The 7500-nt window shown below is 54.5% G+C and overlaps 1 protein-coding gene across 1 annotated transcript in view; it reads left to right on the top strand.

The window, feature by feature from the left end:
* Nucleotides 1-7500, top strand: part of MCU (mitochondrial calcium uniporter) — a 478923-nt gene that overhangs the window by 76447 nt on the left and 394976 nt on the right. The window lies entirely within an intron of this gene.

The following is a 7500-nucleotide window of genomic DNA, read 5'->3' on the forward strand; positions in this document are numbered from 1 at the left end:
AGGGGAGGGAGGGAAAGGGTTTGAGGTGAAGAAAGGGGGAGAGAGGGAGAGAGGTTGGGGTAGAAGGGGGGAAAGAGGGAAAAGGGTTGAAAGGTAAGTGAAAGAAAGGTAGGGGGAGAGGGGTTAGGAGCGTTGGGGTGGGGAAAAAGGAGGAAGGGTTTGGGTAGGTAGGGGGGGGAGAGAAAGGAGGTTGGGGAATAAAGGTAGGGAGAAAAGAAGTTGGAGGTAAGTAAAGGGGGAGAGGGAAAAAAAGTTGGGGTAAAGTAAAGGGGAGAGAGGGAGGAGGTTGGGGTAGGTAGGGGGGAAAGGGAGGAGGGTTGGGGTAGGTAGGGGGAAGAAGGTAGGGTTGGGGTAGGTAGGGAGAGGAGGAGGTTGGGGAAAAAAGGGAGAGAGAGGAAGTTGGGGTAAAGAAGAAAGAGAGGTTAAAGGGATTGGGGTAGAAAAAAAGGAAGAAGATGGAGGTTAGGGTAGGTAGAGAAAGGGGAGAGGGAGGAGGGTTGGGGTAAGTAGGGGGAGAAGGAAAAGTTAAAATGAGAGGGAAGAAAAAGGGTAGGTAGACTGCAAAATAAAATAAAGAGTTTAAGTGGAAAGGGGGAGAGGGAAGTAAGGAGTTGGAAAATTTCCAAATGGGGGGAAAGAAGGGAGAGGAGAAAGTTAGAAAGTGAGTAAAAAAGGAAAGAAAGTTAAGAACAAAGGTTGGGGTAGGAAAGAAAGGGGGAGAGGGAAAAGGTTGGGAAATAAGGTAGAGAAGGGGGGAGAGGGAGGTTGAGGATGGGTAGGGAAAGGAAAGGGAGGACCATTTTGGGGGAAAGAAGAAGATTAGGAGAAGTAAGGGGGAAGAGGTTGGGGTAAAAAGGGGAAAGGGAGAAGGGAAAGTTAGGGTAAGTAAAGGGAAGAAGTGAGAAGTTTGGGAGTGGGTAGGGGGGGAGAAAGGAAAAGGTTGGGGTAAAATAGGGGGGAGAAGGAGAGGAGGTTGGGATAGATGGTAGGGGGGGAGAAGGGAGGAAGTTGGGGTAGAGTAGAGGGAGAGGGAGGAGGTTGGGGTAGGTAGGGGGAGAGAGGGAGGAGGTTGGGGTAGGTAGGGGGAGAGGGAGGAGGTTAGGGGTAGGTAGGGGGGGAGAAAGGGAGGAGGTTGGAGGTAGGTAGGGGGGAGAGGGAGGAGGAGAGTTGGGGTAGGTAGGGGGGAGAGGGAGGAGGTTGGGGTAGGTAGTAGGGGGGAGAGGAGGAGGAGGATTGGGGTAGGTAGGGGGAGAGGGAGGAGGTGGGGGTAGGTAGGGGGAGAAGGTAGGGTTGGGGTAGGTAGGGGGAGAGGGAGGAGGTTGGGATAGGTAGGGGGGGAGAGGGAGAGAGAAGTTGGAGTGAGGTAGGGGGAGAGAGGGAGGAGGGTTGGGGTAGGTAGGGGGGAGAGGGAGGAGAGTTGGGAGTAGGTAGGGGGGAGAAAGGGGAGGAGGGGTTTGGGGTAGGTAGGGGGGAGAGGGAGGAGGTTGGGTAGGTAGGTAGGGGGGGGAGAGGGAGGAGGTTGGGGTGAGGTACAAGGGGGGAGGAAGGGAGGAGGTTGGGGTAGGTAGGGGGGAGAGGGAGGAGGGTTGGGGTGATGCAGGTACGGGGGAGAGGGAGGAGGTTGGGGTAGGTAGGGGGTAGAGGGAGGAGGTTGGGGTATGGGTAGGGGGTAGAAGGGAGGAGGGTTGGGGTAGCTAGGGGGGAGAGGGAGGAGAGGTTAGGGGTAGGTAGGGGGAGAGAGGGAGGAGGTTGGGGTAGGTAGGGGGGGAGAGGGAGGAGGTTGGGGTAGGTAGGGGGGGAGGAAAGGGAGAGAGGTTGGGGTAGGTAGGGGGGAGAAGGGAGGAGGGTTGGGGTAGCTAGGGGGAGAGAGGGAGGAGAGGGTTGGGGTAGGTAGGGGGAAGAGGGAGGAGGTTGGGGTAGGTAGGGGGAGGAGAGGGAGGAGGTTGGGGTAGGTAGGGGGGAGAGGGAGGAGGTTGGGGTAGCTAGGGGGGAGAGGGAGGAGGTTGGGGTAGGTAGGGGGGAGAGGGAGGAGGTTGGGGTAGGTAGGGGGGAGAGGGAGGAGGTTGGGGTAGGTAGGGGGGAGGGAAAGGGGAAGGAGGGATTTGGGTAGGTAGGGGCGAGAGGGAGGAGGGATTGGGGTAGGTAGGGGGGAGAGGGAGGAGGTTGGGGTAGGTAGGGGGAAAGGGAGGAGGGATTGGGGTAGGTAGGGGGAGAGGAGGAGAGTTGGGGTAGGTAGGGGGGAGGAGGGAGGAGGTTGGGGTAGAGTAGGGGGGAGAAAGGGAGGAGGGATTGGGGTAGGTAGGGGGAAAGGGAGGAGGGTTGGGATAGGTAGGGGGGAGAGGGAGGAGGTTGGGGTAGGTAGGGGGGAGAGGGAGGAGGTTGGGGTAGGTAGGAAAGGAGGGAGAGAGGAGGAGAGGTTGGGGTTAGTAGGGGGAGAGGGAAGGAGGGTTGGGGTAGGTAGGGGAAGTGAAAGTTTGGGGTAGGTATGGGGGAGAGGGAGGAGGGTTGGGGTAGGTAGGGGAGAGGGAGGAGGATTGGGATAGAGTAGGGGGGAGAGGAGCAGGTTGGGGTTGGTAGGGGGAGGAGAGGGAGGAGGTTGGGGTAGGTAGGGGGGAGAGGGAGGAGGTTTCGGGTAGGTAGGGGGGAGGGGGCGGAGGGGTCGGGGGACGGGAAGAGAGAGGCAAGGAGAGGGGTAGAGGGAAGGGACTGAGGGAGGGGGAAAGGGGAGGACGCTGGGCCTAAAGGGGATGGTTGAGGCGGTGAATGGTAGGCGAAAAGGAGGATGAATAAGGAGGGATCCTGGGAGACAGGAGGCAGCAACGGCAGGGTTTTTGCTGCAACGATCTAAATAATACGACTTCTGCCACTCACCACCACCACCACCACCAACAACAACAACAAACAACATCAACAACAACAACAACAACAAACATAACATCAACAACAACAACAAACATAACATCAACAACAACAACAACAACAAACATAACATCAACAACAACAACAACAACAACAACAACAAACATAACATCAACAACAACAACAACAACAACATCATCATCAACACCAACACCACCACCACCATCAAACTACCAATACACCATCATCACCACCCACGCCACACCACCACCAAGCTACACCACGCCACACCACCACCACCAAACTACACCACGCCATACCACACGGAATCACACCACGCCACACCACCGCTACCGAAGATGATAATGATAATTGCGACAAACAGTGGAACTTAGGACTCGAGAATTTCATGAAGATTTCAGAGCCAAATCGTGGGTACGAGAAGCGACAGATGTCATCGAATCTACAACAAATGTTGCTGCAACTTCTTGCACTTTGATGATCTGGAAGGCTAAGTTTAGGTTGGGTTGTAATGGGTTGGGAGAGGCGGGTCTGCGCTCTTGTTTTAGGAGGAAATAAAGGGGGAGAGAGAAGCAGCGGCTGTCCTCGTCCTCTCTAAGCGAATGGAAAAAGGAGGGATCCCAAGTTCAGATTTTCCGTGACCCTCGACTCTCGTCGGAAGGAATTAATACATATCAATCTACTACTTCTTTTATGTAGAGAAAAGGTTATGAAGAAAGGGGATATAAAAACTTCAAGGAAAGAGAAAAAAAGAGTGACGAAGACGAAGCGGAAGATTAAAAAGAAAAAGAAAAAAAGAAGAAAAAAAAAGTGAAATACGAAGATGAAAATTCTCCCGACAGGAAACCCGAGAGGACGTATTTTTACGCCAGAGCCAAAAATTCTACGCGAGAAGCTGAGGATATTGGATGAGGAACGGGAGAATGAGTTCCATTTAAGGAAATAAAATGGCGGTTGGCATCGTATGAGGGACGGGTGGGCATGCTCTCCCTGGGTGGGGCCTGATCTCTTGCTTTCTCTTAAGGGTGGGTCTGTTGGTGTTTAAGGGTGGGTCTGTTGGTGGTTAAGGGTGGGTCTGCTGGCGGTTAAGGGTGGGTCTGCTGGCGGTTAAGGGTGGGTCTGTTGGTGTTTAAGGGTAGGTCTGCTGGTGGTTAAGGGTGGGTCTGCTGGCGGTTAAGGGTGGGTCTGCTGGTGGTTAAGGGTGGGTCTGCTGGTGGTTAAGGGTGGGTCTGCTGGCAGTTGGGAGTGGGTCCTGCTGGTGGTTAAGGAGTGGGTCTGCTGGTGGTTAAGGGTGGGTCTGCTGGTGGTTAAAGGTGGGTCTGCTGGTGGTTAAGGAGTGGGTCTGCTGGTGGTTAGGGGTTGGGGTCTGCTGGCGGTTAAGGTGGGTCTGCTGGTGGTTGGTGGTGGGTCTGCTGGTGGTTAAGGGTGGGTCTGCTGGCGGTTAAGAGGGTGGGTCTGCTGGCAGTTGAGGTGGGTCTGCTGGCGGTTGGGGGTGGGTCTGCTGGCGGTTGGGGGTGGGTCTGCTGGTGGTTAAGGGTGGGTCTGCTGGCAGGTTAAAGGTGGGTCTGCTGGCGGTTAAGAGGGGGGGTCTGCTGGCAGTTGGGGTGGGTCTGCTGGCGGTTAAGGGTGGGTCTGCTGGCGGTTAAGGGTGGGTCTGCTGGTGTTTAATGGTGGGTCTGCTGGTGGTTAAGGGTGGGTCTGCTGGCGGTTAAGGGTGGGTCTGCTGGTGGTTAAGGGTGGGTCTGCTGGCGGTTAAGGGTGGGTCTGCTGGCGGTTAAGGGTGGGTCTGCTGGCGGTTAAGGGTGGGTCTGCTGGTGGTTAAGGGTGGGTCTGCTGGTGGTTAAGGGTGGGTCTGCTGGCGGTTAAGGGTGGGTCTGCTGGCGGTTGGGGTGGGTCTGCTGGCGGTTGGGGTGGGTCTGCTGGTGTTTAAGGGTGGGTCTGCTGGTGTTTAAGGGTGGGTCTGCTGGCGGTTAAGGGTGGGGTCTGCTGGCGGTTAAGGGTGGGTCTGCTGGCGGACCCAAGGGTGGGATACCTGCTGGCGGTTAAGGGTGGGTCTGCTGGTGGTTAATGGTGGGTCTGCTGGTGGATTCAATGGTTGGGTCTGCTGGCGGTTACAGGGTGGGTCTGCTGGTGGTTAAGGGTGGGTCTGCTGGTGTGTTAATGGTGGGTCTGCTGGTATGGTTAAGGTGGGGTCTAGCTGGCGGTTAGTTTAAAGGGTGGGTCTGCTGGTGTTTAATGGTGGGTCTGCTGGTGTTTAATGGTGGGTCTAATACAGTGTTTAATGGTGGGTCTGCTGGTGTTTAATGGTGGAAGGGATTATGGCGGCGGTTAAGGGTGGGTCTGCTGGTGGTTAAGGGTGGTGTACTTTGGTGTTTAATGGTGGGTCTGCTGGTGGTTAAGGGTGGGTCTGCTGGCGGTTAAGGGTGGGTCTGCTGATGTTTAATGGTGGATCTGCTGGCGGTTAATGGTGGGTCTGCTGGTGTTTAATGGTGGGTCTGCTGGTGGTTAAGGGTGGGTCTGCTGGCGGTTAAGGGTGGGTCTGCTGGTGTTTAATGGTGGGTCTGCTGGTGGTTAAGGGTGGGTCTGCTGGCGGTTAAGGGTGGGTCTGCTGGCGGTTAAGGGTGGGTCTGTTGGTGTTTAAGGGTAGGTCTGCTGGTGGTTAAGGGTGGGTCTGCTGGCAGTTAAGGTGGGGTGCTGGCGGTTAAGGGTGCGGTCTGCTGGCGGTTAGAGAGTGGGTCTGCTGGCGGTTGGGGTGGGTCTGCTGGCGGTTAAAGGGTGGGTCTGCTGGTGGTTAATGGTGGGGGTCTGCTGGTGGTTAATGGTGGGTCTGCTGGCGGTTTAAAAGGGTGGGTCTGCTGGTGGTTTAAAGGGTGGGTCTGCTGGTGTTTAATGAGTGGGTCTGCTGGTGGTTAAGGTGGGGTCTGCTGGCACGGGTTAAGGTGGGGTCTGCTGGTGTTTAATGGTGGGTCTGCTGGTGTTTAATGGTGGGGTCTGTTGATTGTTTAATGGTACGGGTCTGCTGGTGTATTAATGGTGCGGTCTGCTGGCGGTTAAGGGTGGGTCTGCTGGCGGTTAAGGGTGGGTCTGCTGGCGGTTAAGGGTGGGTCTGTTGGTGTTTAAGGGTAGGTCTGCTGGTGGTTAAGGGTGGGTCTGCTGGCGGTTAAGGGTGGGTCTGCTGGCGGTTAAGGGTGGGTCTGCTGGTGTTTAATGGTGGGTCTGCTGGTGTTTAATGGTGGGTCTGCTGGTGTTTAATGGTGGGTCTGCTGGCGGTTAAGGGTGGGTCTGCTGGTGTTTAATGGTGGGTCTGCTGGTGTTTAATGGTGGGTCTGCTGGTGTTTAATGGTGGGTCTGCTGGTGGTTAAGGGTGGGTCTGCTGGCGGTTAAGGGTGGGTCTGCTGGTGTTTAAGGGTGGGTCTGCTGGCGGTTAAGGGTAGGTCTGCTGGCGGTTAAGGGTGGGTCTGCTGGTGTTTAATGGTGGGTCTGCTGGCGGTTAAGGGTGGGTCTGCTGGCGGTTAAGGGTGGGTCTGCTGGCGGTTAAGGGTGGATCTGGCATATTAGAGTGGGTCTACTGTAATTTAAGGATGGGTCTGCTAGCGTTTTAGGGTGGGTCTGCTGGCGGGTAAAGGTTACAGGGTCTCCGCAGCTGGTTTAGTGTATGTAGAGGTTCTGAAAGTATGAAACGCGTCTCAGGCTTCCCTCCCCTACGCCAAAGCCGCGAGTCTGCGTTGAAGGGGAACGGAAGTGGCGCGGCGGCTGTTGTGCGAACTGCGATGGCGGTGATCAGGTGTGCCTCGCTTCGGCTGCGCGGCTCGAGTGTTTCCTTTAGGAGAGGACGTACCCGAGTGTGCGGATGTACACATTTTAGGAGGAAATGTTGGCAGAGGAGCGAATTGTGTGGCTGAAGGGAAGGCCAGGCTTATAATTTAGCCGGTTTAGAAAATATTGTGTGGCTGAAGGGAAGGCCGTGCTTATAATTTAGCCGGTTTAGAAAATATATTTTGATGGTAAGCCGGGAAAACTTATATTTCCTGTAAATTGCAGATCTCTCTGATCGGCCGGAATATTGATAAACGCAGCCACGTTGATTTAATGTTCTTCCTCTAAAATGAACGTTGCTTTAGTTTCACTCGCCCTTGGTGTATATATTTTCCAGAATTCGAACTTTGGCACGCTTATGATCAAGAGAAAAAAGTTTTGCTCTCTTGTCTGGTCTAATTATACTCCATCGTTATTCAGTAACGACTTCGTGAAGTGTTTGACCAGTTTAAGAAGTTAAATGTTTCAAATTATGAAAGTTGTCAGTCTACACTCATTATCAGATTTTTTTCTCTTTTTTTTACTAATAGATGAAGCTGTGCAAGACATGATTGCATACGAAGAAATGATAGGGCATCTTGTGTAAGCCCAGATTTTTTTTCTCTCTCTCTTCTTTTTTCTCTTTTCCCTCTCCCCTCTCCCCTTTCCCTCCCTCCACCCCCTCCCCCTTCTTCCTTTCCTGCCTCCCTCCCTCTTTCCCTCCCTTCCTCACGTCTTGCCTCTTCCAGTATTTCTCCCTCTTTCTCTCACTCCCTCTCCCTCTCCTTCCCCCTCTCCCTCTCCCTCTCCTTCCTCATCTCCGCA

The sequence above is a fragment of the Penaeus vannamei genome, chromosome 7 (assembly GCF_042767895.1).
Source record: "Penaeus vannamei isolate JL-2024 chromosome 7, ASM4276789v1, whole genome shotgun sequence".
NCBI classification, from domain to species: Eukaryota; Metazoa; Arthropoda; class Malacostraca; order Decapoda; family Penaeidae; genus Penaeus; species Penaeus vannamei.